General features: G+C 42.9%; 1 protein-coding gene across 27 annotated transcripts in view; it reads right to left on the bottom strand.

The window, feature by feature from the left end:
• MICAL3 (microtubule associated monooxygenase, calponin and LIM domain containing 3) overlaps positions 1–12,125 on the bottom strand; it is a 2,019,125-nt gene that overhangs the window by 928,665 nt on the left and 1,078,335 nt on the right. The window lies entirely within an intron of this gene.

The following is a 12,125-nucleotide window of genomic DNA, read 5'->3' as shown; positions in this document are numbered from 1 at the left end:
TAAGAAGTGACCATAAGATGCCTACAAACTAAGCTAAAGCTAAGATCTTTATTTCAATGAGAATCTGCAGGATGGCTAGTGCACAACAAGTTACAATGGCCAACGTTTATGGTCTCAAAGCCACAAAAACTGATACCTTACATCTGCACATTAAAAACCATGCTTTTTCCTCAATTAAATTTGCCATTGAATGCCCAAAGCACAGGTTCAGATTTTTCATTTTGCGTGGCCGCGCAACAATCCCATTTCATGGTATAGATAAACTGCACAGATATTGGAAACATTTTCAACTGTGTCCTTTACAGCAGAACAATTCAGAACTTCTAATTTACCAAACAGAAAATGACTAGTCAATGTAAATCTTAACCATCTAAATTTTGTGGTATGGTTGACTCAGGTGAATCAAGCCCCATGGGACCGACTCCCAGGGGAAGTACGATAAGACTGTAAGCAGGGGAAATCAGAACTTCAACACCTCTGAATAAAGTCGATCTCGACAAATTAACAGCAGAACAGAAGAAGTGACAAGATCGGGCACACATCAATAAACTGCGGTAAAATATTCCGCACAGTGGAGGCCTATGGCGGACCTGCAAAAAGGGAGGGGGGGGTGTCGTTAACGGAACCTGGTTAATCTGATAGGTATACATATTGAATGTAATTCCGAGCTCACATATTGTTGTGCTGGAGAACAAGAAGAATTTGATATATAGCTGTAATGCAATGTGGAATTTAATGTGACTGAGAATTCAATAAAATAGGTTTTAAACAAAAATTTTAGGTCTTACAATGCACCTTAGGCGACGTCAGATCATTAGTCAAGGTCTCCATAGATCTACAGGCAGCTCAATACACATGCCACTTTATTTTTATGCAATGCATTTTATAAGGGTAAACAGAACTATCATAAAGCCCAAGTCACTTTATTCCGCACCTTAAATTTTGATGGAAGAAAAGGAAGAAGGGAAAACAGAAAAAAAGAGGATGTGCTATTTAGGCGTGCGCCGTCCCCCCTTTTTTTTCTTCTTTTTTTTCTTCTCTCTGAACACAAAGCAGGATGTCTAAAGAAGCCTTGAGGATTATATCATTTAATATCAATGGCCTTAATAATAAGCGTAAAACTAAGGCAATCGGTGTATAGCTAAGAGGTCATACCTCTGATATGCTCTTACAGGAAACGCACTTTGTGGACAGAAACAAAAACTGTTCTAGTAAAATTCTCCAACAATGGGCTGGGATTTTCTGTTCATCGAATGCTAGGGCTGCCCACAGAGGTGTTATTGTCAGTAAGCATATACCCTTGCAGACAAAATTATGCAGACAGATTCAAAGGGAAGATGGGCATTCATTAAAGGAATGATAAATCAAACAAAGTTAAATTTATTGAACTAAAACAGGCCCTTATCAACATCCCAGGCTAGGTAATTTTGCAAAACGTTTTATTAGACACATCCTTTACAGGTTGGAGACAAAATAAGCCCCAAATGGCCACGGTTCTAGTCAATTGGAAGAGAAAGTTAGACTTGATTGACTTATGGCGCACACACTATCCTAAGAAATGTGAATGTTCGTGTTTTTGGCAAAATATAAAAGCTTCTGGAATAGATTTTTTCTCTTTCGCAGAGCTTAGAATTGATTAATTATGAACACATACAGAATGCTTTTTCAGATCATGCTGTGGTAAGAACTGAAGTCACCGGGATCAGGATAGAAAGAACCTACGCCCGTTGTTTTTTTAAACTTGGAGGATGCGAGTGGTGTTCAGGGGTCTATGAGGAGATTTCAAAGTTCTTTAGGTACAATACTAATGCCGAACGCACGGAGATTGTATGGGAAGCTTTCAAGGCCACAATCTGGGGGTATATTACAACTAAAGAGATACAGCTACAAAGAGAGGTACTTTTAAAAAGGCATGAATTGGAAGTTGATTTGAATTAGGCCAGCACGGAGTTTAAAAAAACAAGCAATACCGTAACAAAGCATTTGTTTAACCAATTCAAAATAGATATGAAATAATATTTTTAAGCATTAGGAAGTCCTGCCAACAGTGCGCATCTTGATAGGGGTTACGAGGAGAGCGAATCTACGGGTAGATTACTGGCGTGGCAGGCCCAAGAACGGCACGTTAGTAATAAGATCTTATCACTATTAGACACAAACTAAGGTGTACTAAATCGAATCATTAGATATTCAGAGGGCCTTTCTACAACTTCCTATTCAAAGTCTTTCAAATGAGTATGGCCAGTGGTTGGTCACTAAATTTACCCTTGAAGAAATAGAGAGAGTAGTAAACTCACAATTCACCGGCAATAATTCAGCTTCTAAGCTGAATTATATAAAAAATTTGCTCCAAAACAAAAAAAAATTGTTTAATTGGCTAATTACTTATTGGAAGAAGGGGAACATCTGCCTTAGTTTCGTATTGCAGGGGTAGTTAGTTTCCCGAAGGCAGACAAGGAGAACATCAACTTTTATACGCCTATTAGCTTACTAAATACAGATTACAAAATTTTACCAAGCTCCTAGCTAATAGGCTGAACCAAATCATATGCTCAATTATTCATCCAGATCAATGTGGGTTTGTAGCAGGTAGTCAACTTTTTGCGAATACCAATTTTTTAATAGAAGCTTTAGACTATATGCAACATAATAAAACACTAGCACAAGTGTCATGCAAAAGCCTTCTTCTGATTCTTGAAAGATTTGGATTCTCGAAAAACTTCACACAAATGATAGCCCATTTATATGACGGTGCCATGGAGCATATAATAATTAACTCCAGGAATATAGGGACATGTAGAGTAAATAGAGGCATGCGCAGAGGATGTCCCCTGTCGCCTACACTCTTTGCCTTGTTTATAGAGCCATTGGCGATAGACATCAGGGAAAAAGTAATTATGTCCGCACCAATTAACGGGATGCCCAATATAAAACTATATGCAGCCGATATCGCACTGTTGCTTAAACCTGAGGAAAATACACAGAAAAGAATCTTTATGATTTTCAAAGAATTTCAAGAATTGGGTGGATATAAGATAATCAAGGATAAGACCGAAATTTTATTATGTAATTGCACACAAGACACTATTACTCGAATTCCAGATTTTGATAAATAGAAGACCAAAGCGCTATTTAGGAATATACATCTCTGAAAATGTGAATGATCTTTATATACACAAAATGATATATACCGTTAATACAGAAGATCAAGCAGTTATTTACCAAATGGAATCAAATGCCTCTTTCGATAATCAGACGTGTGGCTTAATTTGTATGTCAATCTTGCCCCTCTTTAATTTTCTATTTTCAGCAATTGCCGAGACATTCGAGATGTCTTTTTTAAAATAAAAAAAAACAAGGTTTATTCTCATTCTTCATATGGCCAAATAAAAAACCTTGATTGGCTCCAATTACTCTCTATAAGCCAACTAAGGCAGGATGTATGTTACCCCCTCACCTGAAGGAATATTACAATGTAAATTTTGCACACAATTCCTACATATTTATGAGCAGCTCTGGCTCATCCAGTATGGACAACTTTTTTATGATTACATTTTTTAAATAATATAACATTTTAGATTTACAGAGACTCATTAAAAACCCCAGTAAAGTATGGTACAAAGTTCTGGAATGGTTATTAAAACAAAAAGGCACAAATGTTTAAGTGCTATAACATACCTGTTAACAGCTCTACACACCTATCAAATATGGGGGAACAACGCTTGGTGGAATTGAATATCACACAAAAATGGGAAGTAAATGGATATTCCATGGTGGCCGATTTTATTAAGTTAGACGCCTGGAAAAACTGGAATTAAATTGAACATGACTGGGCAGTTATAGAGACCTATTACAATGTTCTGTTCTCCAGATCAGAAATTTTCTAAGGAATATAGATCCTATTTTATTATCTATAAAGCTAGATTTCACGGAGGTGTTGTTTAAATCCGCTACACGCAGATCTATCAGCGGGTGGATATCCATTCTCAGGGAAGATACTAATAATAATACATACATAAAGGTTTGGGATAAATGGCAAACTAAAGAGGGCCTTCAGATATCAATGTCCACTTGGAATAAGATGAATAAGTTTAATGTCATACTTTTTAAAGGTGAAAATTTTAGAAAAATGCTATTTTATACTAAATGGCTACTTTATAGGACCCCCGCCTTTCTACACATTATATACCCACAGATACCAGATAGATGCTTCTGATGTACAACAGGAGGTGGTGCTAATTGGTCTCACATTGTGTGGGACTGTCCTAAGATCAAACAATTCTGGGATGACATCGGGAAATGCTGTAAATACAATTTATAGGGGTCGGGGGATAGTTATAGACATGTACATTGCAATCCTAGGTTGTTCTCCGATTATTACAGTTAGTTTCTTACACAAAAAATGCTAGGTCATTAACATTACAGAAGTGGCCAAGTGAAATTATCCCAACATGATCTGGAAAAAAGATATGCTTTAAGATCCAGCACTAACTCTAGGTTTAAAGCTTTATGGCATCACCTTTGAAGCAATGTTTTAAGTTTGATCCCTTTTAAAAGAAAAGTCAACAGACCAATACCAAAAGCCCACAATTCGAAGCTATATGTTCGATCCGCAACCCCTCCATCCGGCCTCTGGGACTAGGAAAGGTCCGTGCGAGCTCGACAGTCTTCTCACAGAGTTCGGAGCCTCTTTCCTGCCAGTCCACGCTGTAATGAGACTTGCACTGCAGCAGCCGGTTATTCAACCCTCTTTTTCTCTTTTGTTTGCCGGCTTACCTTTAAGTGTTAGCATCTTGAACAGCAGGGAAGTTTCTAGGTATAGGCAATTCTCAGTGAGCTACGGTTCAAGGAAAAGATGCTGCTCCGATTGCTTTTTAATTTTCTGTTAATATAAGAATGGCGACCTAATTCTTCATGCATACTTATATACTACCTGGTGGGAGGAATACTTTTCCCTGATCCCAAGGGACACTAGAATTCCAGGTTTTTCTCCCAGCAACAGGTCAATGCATAGTGGCGCCATGCACTTCTGAGACAAAGCAGGAAAGGTATAGGAGGTACTTATTTGTTTCGCATTCCTCAGCGTATTTATCCATATTGATTGTTTAAACATTTTCAGTATTTACAAACTTTATTTCAGCTGGGAAAAATAATCGGCTGGCGTTTGTCAACATTACCTTAACAGAAAAGGTCCACTTACCATAAGTGAAATAATTTTAACTACTTTGCTTTTTATGAGCTACTTGTCTATTTTCACACAATCACACAGTTTTTTAAAACTAAATAGAGACCTCAGTGGTGGAATGGACATGAAGTGCTTCAAGAATGCTAGTTACTTTTAAGAATGTCGTCCATCATCCCACAGTCACGCCCACAAAGCCAATGCGTTATCTGCACAATAGCCATCAATGCTCCAAATTCCATCCCTCCCACCGTGTACCATCTTTTTAGACTGGTACAGCACAGTGATTGTTAGGAAACATCGGACCGGTAACGCCTTGGTCTCAAAGGCCACTCCAACAAATGTGACAACGCTCCTCTGTCCTTCTGCCAACTGCAAAACTCCCCTCTCTAAAGTTAATTCCCAACAGGGCATAGCTTCTTGCTGCGTGTTGTGTCCTCCTGAGGCGGAAGCCGGGAGGTTGTGCTGTGTGTTTCTAGTGTGTATGTAGCTCCTGAGAGCGCCAGAAATCATTTTAACTTTCACTGTGATACTAACAAAATCGGCATATTTTAAAAAACGGCATTTTGAAACTGCAATGTAAGTGATGTACTACCTACTTACACTAGCTTTCTTTTAGCATAGGACTCTCGTCGGCCCTTTCCCCCGCATTACATGGTGAGACTCCGGTGATCAGCCGAGTCAGGCGCTGACACATTCTGACCTCACCTCGGCCTTCGGAATTGAGCAGCGGCCATCTTGGGGGTAAGCTACACCTTCTGCGCTCTAGTCTCCAGCGCTTAAAAGAGCTTCAGTGGCAAGCGCAATCTCTTGCTGCGTGTTGTGTCCTCCTGAGGCGGAAGCCGGGAGGTTGTGCTGTGTGTTTCTAGTGTGTATGTACCTCCTGAGAGCGCCAGAAATCATTTTAACTTTCACTGTGATACCTACAAAATCGGCATATTTTAAAAAACGCCATTTTGAAACTGTGCAATGTAAGTGATTTACTACTTACTTACACTAGCTTTCTTTTAGCATAGGACTCTCGTCGGCCCTTTCCCCCGCATTACATGGTGAGACTCCGGTGATCAGCCGAGTCAGGCGCTGACACATTCTGACCTCACCTCGGCCCTCGGAATTGAGCAGCGGCCATCTTGGGGGTAGGCTACACCTTCTGCGCTCTAGTCTCCAGCGCTTAAAAGAGACTGGCATGGCTCCGCGCAGCGGGCGCGATCAGCGGATGCGCCGTCTCAGCGCCGGAGTCACGCCAGAGTCTAGCCCGTCAGCACCGCGGAAGCGCCGGGGGCCGGGCAGGCTGCTCATTTAGATCCTCCTGTCCCTGGTAGTCCTTTATATTCCTTACGGACCTTGCTATCCTACAAACCCTCATTTAAACCCTGTCACCACACGTTTCCACCTGAGGGTTTACCGGAGGCCCTTAAGTGCCAATGCACGGGGAAAGAGGATACTCCTTTCCCCCACATCTCCCGAAATGGGCACTCAATACTGGAAAACTACAAGCTCCCCCAGCTTAGTAGAGAGACTGGGTTCCTTATCAACACCAGATCCCTAATTAAAAATAATCTTGCCTTCAGGGATTTCATCTCTGATAGAAAACCTCCCTGGGTCTTCATTACGGAGACCTGGGCCGCAGAGCATTCTGGGCCAGAACTCCTAGATGCCATCCCGGAGGGGTACTCGCTGGCAAGAATGGACAGAGAAGGGCGAAGGGGGGGTATTTTTACATAGAACCTATGTAAAATGTCGAACCGAGCACCTTTCTTCACCACGTGACTCCTTTCAGGCCCTATACTTTGCGCTTAGTCCCTCCTCCTCAATCTCCTTCGCTGGGATCTTGATCTACAGGCCTCCTGGCCCCCGGCCTTCCTTTTGTCAGAAGCTACTTAAGCTGGTGGAACCCTATATTGACAGACCCAACCTCACCATTCTTGGAGATTTTAATTTCAACTTGGAGATAGATACCTCCATAGATACTGCCTCCCTGCTGGACTCATTAGCTTCCTGTGGTCTAAAACAGATAGTAGAGGGTCCCACTCTTATAGCCGGTCATACCCTGGATGGGGTCTTTACCAACGACCCTAGGGTAGAGACTGGGATCCCCCTTCCTCTTTCTTGGTCGGACCACGTGGCCATCCCCCTGGATTTTATACACTAACTTTTCCACCCCCCTAGCAGATCCCAGTAAGAGGGAATACAAAAGGAACTTCAGAGGGATAAACTGTGAATCATTAGCTCCCTTTCTGACCACCCACCGCTCATCACTAGTAAGTGATATCGATAGTGCAGCTCTTGACCTGCCTAATTCCATTCTAAAAGCGGTTGACAAACTGGCCCCGGTTAAGCAAACCTATTCGTCCAGGAAGCGCCCCTCGGCCCCTTGGTACTCTGACACCCTCAGGTCACTAAGGCAGAGATGTAGGAGACAAGAGAGGCTCTGGAGACGTAATCTCGATCAAGATCAAAAGAACAAACATAAACTCCTACTCCAAGAATATAAAACTGCGGTTCTTGCAGAAAAGAAACTACACTTTTCCAAACTGACTGCTTCCCTCTGCTCCACTAGGGAACTGTTTAAAATCGTCGACTCTTTGTCGGCTCTGCAATCCCCTGATCCTTTAACAGCAACCCAGGAGCTTTGTGACCAGATATCTTCTTTCTTCTATAAAAAAATAACCAACATTCATTCAGCCCTGGAAGTTCTAAACCAAGAACTAGGACCTGCCGCTGCCCCAGTGCTACATCCTGCGAAAGAAGACCTTATGGAGTTACCACAGGGGAACTCTTACATCTTTCCCCGCTCACCCTAGAGCAGCTTAACTTGCTTTTAGATAAGCTCAAATCAGGATCCCCCCTCGGCCCCTGCCCTCTGAAGTTCTTTAAAGAATGCAGAGATGTCCTGCTTCCTGCTTTTCTGGAAGTCATCAACCTGGCAATCCGTGAAGGTGTCTTTCCGACCTCCTGGAAAATGCCCATAGTTAAGCCCCTTTTAAAAAAGGCCTCGCTTGATCCTAAGATCTTAAAGAACTTTCGGCCTATCTCACTACTCCCAGCTCCCGCAAAAATGCTAGAGGCCCATTTAAACCACCATCTGAGTGCCTTCTTGGAGAACTCCAGCCTACTTGACCCCTCCCAGCACGGCTTTCGGAGGGCTCATAGCACCGAGTCCGCCCTGACAGTTGTCACTAACAACATCCGTGCTAAGGTCGACAGTGGCCAGACTACCCTTCTGGTCCTGCTCGACCTTACAGCCGCATTTGACACCCTGTCCCCCTCCATCCTAGTTAAACGTCTTGGGGAGATAGGAGTGGACGGACCGGCACTTAGATCTTTCCTGGAGGGCCGTGCACAGAGGGTCAAGCTGGGTGATTTTCTTTCCCCAGCAAAACCTGTGCAGTGCGGGGTGCCTCAGGGCTCGTCCCTGAGCCCCACGCTCTTTAACATTTATGTCACACCTCTTGCCAAACTTGTAAGATCTTTTGGCCTGGAAGTTTTCTCCAATGCTGATAACACCCAGATCATGGTCTCTCTTTCACAAACTGTTGACATCACAGCCCGAAATTTTAAGAACTGCATGGAAGCGGTTGCAAATTGGATGGTGAGGAATTTCCTCAAATTAAATGGGGGAAAAACGGAGGTGCTGATTTTCGGAGGCAAGGAGGAGATTTGGTCAATGGACTGGTGGCCTTCTGCCCTTGGAGCCTGTCCTACGCCCTCTCAGTCCGTTCGGAACCTGGGTGTTATTTTTGATACCAAGCTCTCCTTCGAAAAACAAGTCAGTAGGACGACCTCCACCTGCTGTGGCGTCCTTAGAACCCTGAGGAAATTGGTTCACTACCTTTCCATCGACGCCCGTAAACTGGTTACCGTGGCCCTAATTTCCTCAAGGTTAGACTACTGTAACGCGTTGTACCTTGGAATTAATAAACTACAGATACAACGCTTACAAACAGTACAAAACGCAGCAGCCCGGTTTGTTGTTGATGCCCCAAGGCTTGCATCAGCCACTTCAATCAGGAAGGATCTGCACTGGCTCCCCATCCAGGCCAGAATAGAGTTTAAGGTCCTGTGCCTTACCCACCTTGCCTTGCACGGGCTTGGTTCGGAAGATATCAGACCCTTGGTGACATCGTATGTCCCCGGCAGGGCACTCCGCTCTGCCAACAAATATCTTCTGTCTGTACCTAAAAGAAACAAAGTCAGATGGGGCGATAGAGCTTTTTGCTCCCGTGCTCCTAGAATCTGGAACACTCTTCCAGCTGAGATTAAGGGACTTACCTCCCATTCTCTCTTCCGAAAGGATTTGAAGACTTGGCTCTTCAGGGAGTCCTACTACTAACCTGCTCACCTCGTTCACCACTCACACAGCTTTTCCATCCATAGCGCCTTGACGCCTACGGGCAAAGTAGCGCTTTACAAATTTTATCTCAACTCAACTCAAGGAGATTGCTTGTGTCACACACGTTAGAAATCCTTTTCGGGACCAATACCTGTGATTAAGGTTACTTCATGGACTCCTCAGGGATAGCCTATTCCAATTCTGACCTTCAAATTATCAATCCACTATTTCAGGAACGTTATTCCAATTGTTATAGTTCAAACGAATGGGGACTACAAATGTCAGAACGCACCAGGTTAACAAAAAGAACTTGGTTAGATGGAGTTATCGGGCAACCTTAATCTGTGATGGGTTTCTCCAGCACCCCCCCCCCCCCATTCTGAAGGACAGGGAAATATGAAGGCAGTAGATAGGACGCATCAAGAGCACTCATTCAAATCTTCACCTATTTGCTCAGCAGGGTGCAGCTCAAAAAAGTTTATCAATATTAAGTCTGCAAAATATCTTTCACATAACATTCGCACATGATCACTGCATGTGCTGTGTCCTGATTAGCGGAGTGTTCCTAGCTTCATGTGGCATCTAACTTTATGATGTTTTGGGAACATGCATCCTCACCAGCCATGTGCATTTTATTGGGGCCAATCTCCCTGGAACATTGTGATGTCGCTGCCTATCTGTGAGACTAATCTGGCGTTTTCCTGATCACACGTTTCTTCTGCAGGTTATTTGCCACCCCATCTGTGATCTGTCAATCAGTTGCCTCAGGTCTAGGGTGCTGGGTCTGCCTGACCACACATTTCTGACTCGGGGTTGATGGAAAGGTCATCTTGGGTGATTTTGACAACAGTGATTCCATTTTTTGTATGCACACATGCATTATTGTGTACATCCACATCAATATAACACTAGGTTTCCAGTAGGCTTTGAGACCACTATTTGCCTACCATTGCTTGGCTTCATTATCATTTTCATTTGCTTGCTTCTTATTTGTTAGTGTGTGGGGGCGTTCCTTCCTCTTCTTGCGCTTGCCCCTGCCCCTCCTCTGGAGCACAGACACATTATATCCTTCCATTGCTCACTTTTCACCGCTTTTTTGTTTAAGCACTCTACCAGACCACATTATTTCCAGCTGTTTTCTTCGAGCACTTTTCTCCCTACACCACGTTTGCTCATGTTGCTGTTACGCTGCCCATGTGCATTTTGTTGGCACCTCCAAAATGAAGCTGCCAGTTACTCAGGCTTTAATTTTCTTTTTGAAAAGCCATGCTGCACAGCATCGGGGGTAATGTACAGCATGGCGAAAACCACTGGTAAATCCAATAGGTCCTAAAGGTGATACATACTGGCTTTTCCAATGCTTGTTAAATTAGGTACATGGTTCTGTCCCCCCCCCCACCCCCTGTTGGTTACTACTGTGGTTAAGTGAAGCAGACTGGTGTCAGGGGGCGGGGGGTCACACTAATCATCTTTCAACCTAAGTAAGAAAAAGAGGTAAGGTCTCCAATCAAATCTTTAAGGGATCTGTGCTCTGCACATGAAACATCCAGCATTTCCATTTTTGGACCTAGATTTTGGGTATGTACTCCCATCATTTAAAATAAAATTAGCTGGTGTGCACAGCAGAGATAAGTGGCCCTGAACATGTTTCATGTCACATGTACACCCGTGCATGCTAAGATGGACTGTTGTGTGACTCAGCCTGGTATCTACATACAGGTAATACTATGAAAGATGAGATCCAGTTTAAATTGTTTTAATTTAATTGAAGACGTAATTGAACTGCACCAATCCTTTTGGTAAAGCGTGTAAAGTTTCACATTTTGTACTTTATGTTGAAGCAGTATTTGAACTGTAACTGTGGACAGGAACGTGGTACACAAATGAGTCACTCCAATGTCTATATTTTGCTTGTCCTGGAATTATTTCCAAGGTTAATTTTCTATCTTTGATTCATTTCTTGATATAGCTCTTGATGGAAAATATTTCTTTGTGCCAGTTTCTAATGATTGAAATTCTACCTTCAGGCTGCATGGCACAGTGAGTTAATTATTGTGCGCACTACTAGGTGGATCAAAGGCCCCAGTTCCAAATAGGTCCATTCAGTAAGTTAAGAATTTCCTGCTTGATGAAACTGGATGGGGATCTCCAGAGAATGGCCATCACCAACAAATGTCTTACGATTAAAAGCATGGAATCTCCAAATGGTGACAACAGAACAGGCTCAGCTGTCTCTACTGCCCAGGTGTGCCCCCTTTAAAGAGTTTCAAGGGAAGATGCAGGCCTGGATGAGCATAGATCAGCTCAGAGGATAATGTGCTTTGATTTTGGAAGGCACCACCGTTTTGTAGTCTACCCAAAATGCTTCATATACCGGCAGTGAGCACATTTGTTCAGTGTTATGTATGGGTGGGTGGATGGATGACGTGACAGTGTTCACCTGTGTGGATGCCTGTGATCTGGATGAATGTTTCTCTTGTCTAGTTAGGTACAAAATACAGGTTTATGTTCAAGCCAGTAGGGTTAGGGTTTCTACAGTGAAATGTGTTAACAAAGGTCATAGGCCTTTACTATGGACTGTGAAACACTGGGCAAAATGCATGGTAACAC

Source organism: Lissotriton helveticus, chromosome 1_1, assembly GCF_964261635.1.
Source record: "Lissotriton helveticus chromosome 1_1, aLisHel1.1, whole genome shotgun sequence".
In the NCBI taxonomy this organism is placed as follows: Eukaryota; Metazoa; Chordata; class Amphibia; order Caudata; family Salamandridae; genus Lissotriton; species Lissotriton helveticus.
The sequence above is the reverse complement of the archived record's forward strand: the minus strand, read 5'-3'. Positions and strand labels throughout refer to the sequence as shown.